This window comes from Panulirus ornatus, chromosome 70 (genome assembly GCF_036320965.1).
Source record: "Panulirus ornatus isolate Po-2019 chromosome 70, ASM3632096v1, whole genome shotgun sequence".
Classification (NCBI taxonomy): domain Eukaryota; kingdom Metazoa; phylum Arthropoda; class Malacostraca; order Decapoda; family Palinuridae; genus Panulirus; species Panulirus ornatus.
Window position 1 is genome coordinate 138395 of NC_092293.1, and position 5349 is coordinate 143743.

Sequence of the window (5349 nt, forward strand, 5' to 3'; positions counted from 1 at the left end):
GTGCAAGGATTCGGTTAGCCAATCTTCATGTGACTGGGGCTATTGTTCCCTCTGATTGATTCATTTTTCAAGATTAAGGAAAGTTATAATAAAAATATTGTATTGAGTTTCTCCGTTGGCGTCAGGGTAAACACCCATCCCCCCCGAAGCTTGGTTACCTTTCCGTGGTGGGGGGGACTTTATGGATTGGGCAGTAGCAACCATCGTTGGTTGCTTCTGTTCAATCCATGAACGAAAAACCAAGCATTTTGAACGTAATTGTCGTATAAATTCACTTGGTGTCAAAACTGACGCGAAAGTGGTTGTCTCAATTTTGTCAGAAATGTTTGTGCGTTTCGGCCTGATGGCGGGAGTCGGTTTGGCGCTGTGGTCATGAGGGAATACGAGGAAGATTGGCAACCGTCCCAGAAGTAGCTACAGTGAGGCCCAGCAGCTGTCCCTAATACTGTGGAAGGCACTCATGTAATGTGTGCAGTGAGGCGCACCAGTAACAAGGGAAACGGACAACCAAAACAGCAATCTTGATCATCAGGAGGCTATCCAATGCTCAGAGTAGATAAGGACGATTATTGTATGGCTTCGCTCAGAGGATGAAAATGTTAGTATACAAGCTAGGCTTTTAAAGTGTCTCAAATCTATGGAGAATAAACAAAAATCAATGAAATTATTTCTTATAATATAGTAACCTGTAATGAGGTTAGTGATTTTGTATATTTTATGCAAAAGAAGGAACAGAGGGGGCCAGGTGAGGATATTCCAAAAAAGGCCCAGTCCTCTGTTCTTAACGCTACCTCGCTAACGCGGGAAATGGCGAATAGTTTAAAAGAAAGAAAAGATATATATATATATATATATATATATATATATATATATATATATATATATATATATATATATATATATATATATATATATATATATATATATATTATTTTTTTTTTATTTTTTATTATACTTTGTCGCTGTCTTCCGCGTTTGCGAGGTAGCGCAAGGAAACAGACGAAAGAAATGGCCCCACCCCCCCCCCCCATACACATGTATATACATACGTCCACACACGCAAATATACATACCTATACAGCTTTCCATGGTTTACCCCAGACGCTTCACATGCCTTGCTTCAATCCACTGAAAGCACGTCAACCCCGGTATACCACATCGATCCAATTCACTCTATTCCTTGCCCTCCTTTCACCCTCCTGCATGTTCAGGCCCCGATCACACAAAATCTTTTTCACTCCATCTTTCCACCTCCAATTTGGTCTCCCTCTTCTCCTTGTTCCCTCCACCTCCGACACATATATCCTCTTGGTCAATCTTTCCTCACTCATCCTCTCCATGTGCCCAAACCATTTCAAAACACCCTCTTCTGCTCTCTCAACCACGCTCTTTTTATTTCCACACATCTCTCTTACCCTTACGTTACTCACTCGATCAAACCACCTCACACCACACATTGTCCTCAAACATCTCATTTCCAGCACATCCATCCTCCTGCGCACAACTCTATCCATAGCCCACGCCTCGCAACCATACAACATTGTTGGAACCACTATTCCTTCAAACATACCCATTTTTGCTTTCCGAGATAATGTTCTCGACTTCCACACATTTTTCAAGGCCCCCAGGATTTTCGCCCCCTCCCCCACCCTATGATCCACTTCCGCTTCCATGGTTCCATCCGCTGCCAGATCCACTCCCAGATATCTAAAACACTTCACTTCCTCCAGTTTTTCTCCATTCAAACTCACCTCCCAATTGACTTGACCCTCAACCCTACTGTACCTAATAACCTTGCTCTTATTCACATTTACTCTTAACTTTCTTCTTCCACACACTTTTCCAAACTCAGTCACCAGCTTCTGTAGTTTCTCGCATGAATCAGCCACCAGCACTGTATCATCAGCGAACAACAACTGACTCACTTCCCAAGCTCTCTCATCCACAACAGACTTCATACTTGCCCCTCTTTCCAAAACTCTTGCATTTACCTCCCTAACAACCCCATCCATAAACAAATTAAACAACCATGGAGACATCACATACCCCTGCCGCAAACCTACATTCACTGAGAACCAATCACTTTCCTCTCTTCCTACACGTACACATGCCTTACATCCTCGATAAAAACTTTTCACTGCTTCTAACAACTTTCCTCCCACACCATATATTCTTAATACCTTCCACAGAGCATCTCTATCAACTCTATCATATGCCTTCTCCAGATCCATAAATGCTACATACAAATCCATTTGCTTTTCTAAGTATTTCTCACATACATTCTTCAAAGCAAACACCTGATCCACACATCCTCTACCACTTTTGAATCCACACTGCTCTTCCCCAATCTGATGCTCTGTACATGCCTTCACCCTCTCAATCAATACCCTCCCATATAATTTACCAGGAACACTCAACAAACTTATACCTCTGTAATTTGAGCACTCACTCTTATCCCCTTTGACTTTGTACAATGGCACTATGCACGCATTCCGCCAATCCTCAGGCACCTCACCATGAGTCATACATACATTAAATAACCTAACCAACCAGTCAACAATACAGTCACCCCCTTTTTTAATAAATTCCACTGCAATACCATCCAAACCTGCTGCCTTGCCGGCTTTCATCTTCCGCAAATCTTTCACTACCTCTTCTCTGTTTACCAAATCATTTTCCTTAACCCTCTCTCTTTGCACACCACCTCGACCAAAACACCCTATATCTGCCACTCTATCATCAAACACATTCAACAAAACTTCAAAATACTCACTCCATCTCATTCTCACATCACCGCTACTTGTTATCACCTCCCCATTTGCGCCCTTCACTGAAGTTCCCATTTGCTCCCTTGTCTTACGCACTTTATTTACCTCCTTCCAGAACATCTTTTTATTTTCCTTAAAATTTAATGATACTCTCTCACCCCAACTCTCATTTGCCCTTTTTTTCACCTCTTGCACCTTTCTCTTGACCTCCTGTCTCTTTCTTTTATACATCTCCCACTCAATTGCATTTTTTCCCTGCAAAAATCGTCCAAATGCCTCTCTCTTGTCTTTCACTAATACTCTTACTTCTTCATCCCACCACTCACTACCCTTTCTAATCAACCCACCTCCCACTCTTCTCATGCCACAAGCATCTTTTGCGCAATCCATCACTGATTCCCTAAATACATCCCATTCCTCCCCCACTCCCCTTACTTCCATTGTTCTCACCTTTTTCCATTCTGTACTCAGTCTCTCCTGGTACTTCCTCACACAGGTCTCCTTCTCAAGCTCACTTACTCTCACCACCCTCTTCACCCCAACACTCACTCTTCTTTTCTGAAAACCCATACAAATCTTCACCTTAGCCTTCACAAGATAATGATTAGACATCCCTCCAGTTGCACCTCTCAGCACATTAACATCCAAAAGTCTCTCTTTCGCGCGCCTGTCAATTAACACGTAATCCAATAACGCTCTCTGGCCATCTCTCCTACTTACATAAGTATACTTATGTATATCTCGCTTTTTAAACCAGGTATTCCCAATCATCAGTCTTTTTTCAGCACATAAATCTACAAGCTCTTCACCATTTCCATTTACAACACTGAACACCCCATGTATACCAATTATTCCCTCAACTGCCACATTACTCACCTTTGCATTCAAATCACCCATCACTATAACCCGGTCTCGTGCATCAAAACCACTAACACACTCATTCAGCTGCTCCCAAAACACTTGCCTCTCTTGATCTTTCTTCTCATGCCCAGGTGCATATGCACCAATAATCACCCACCTCTCTCCATCAACTTTCAGTTTTACCCATATTAATCGAGAATTTACTTTCTTACACTCTATCACATACTCCCACAACTCCTGTTTCAGGAGTATTGCTACTCCTTCCCTTGCTCTTGTCCTCTCACTAACCCCTGACTTCACTCCCCAGACATTTCCAAACCACTCTTCCCCTTTACCCTTGAGCTTCGTTTCACTCAGAGCCAAAACATCCAGGTTCCTTTCCTCAAACATACTACCTATCTCTCCTTTTTTCACATCTTGGTTACATCCACACACATTTAGGCACCCCACTCTGAGCCTTCGAGGAGGATGAGCACTCCCCGCGTGACTCCTTCTTCTGTTTCCCATTTTAGAAAGTTAATACAAGGAGGGGAGGATTTCTGGCCCCCCGCTCCCGTCCCCTCTAGTCGCTTTCTACGACACGCGAGGAATACGTGGGAAGTATTCTTTCACCCCTATCCCCAGGGATAATATACATATATATATACATATACACATACACACACATACACATACATACGCACATATATACACACACACACATACATATATATACATATGAGAAATGTAAGAAACAATTTAGAAAACTGAAACTTCTAGCTTGAAATGAATGAAAAAAAGAATGTCACATAATGGTTCAACCTCTGGCTATGGAAAAAAGGAAATGTATAATTTATTTACACAACCGTCAATAGCAGTTCTCATCAATTTAACCACTGTATTAATAAGCTTCAATGTCTTCAATATATATATATATATATATATATATATATATATATATATCATCTTGGTGTATGGGAAGGCCATATGGGAGACGGAGAGAGAGGCAGGAGCAGGAGAGAAATAATCAAACCTTCCCGCTTGTTCATAGTTGCTGCCTGAAATTTGTCTTCTGATAGTTCTACAGTTTTTGTTTGTGTTTGTTATACTAATTATTAACATAAGAAAATTGTAATATAATGATTAAAGAAAATTATATAAATTATAATTTAGAATTGTTATAGGTCAAGATTTGTACGTGAAGCGGAAGTCCAAAATATGGTACGGGTCAGCCATTCGTGAGTGTAAGCGACAGCTATTGATAGTTACTGGCTTTAATTTATGATCATTTATGATATCTATTTTTTACTTTTGTGTTAGCTGTTTTAAGGATTTGTTTTGTTTGCAGACTAAAACTTCTCTTATATGTTATTGTTTCTTGGGAAATTCTAGTTAATCGAGACGTTCATAAAGAATTATTTTTGGTCAGTTTGTTTTGTTTGAACAGACATGCATGGTGGTAAGGGACAGAATAAAAGTTACGGTTTGTTTATATTTGTTATTATTGATTAGTACTTTTCTTTTCATTTCTATCATTAGATGTTTAAAGTGTTTGTGTTGTATTTAGACAAAGGTCTTTTTCAAATCTTATTGATTACCACATGAAAGCTAGGCTCTATAAGTGTCAAGTAAACAATATGTGATATTTTGAGTTAAGTCGAGGTGCTATTTACCACTGGCGTTTAGATATTTGGGACACTTGGGGATAGATTTGCCAAGATTATCACGGCCAAATTGACTG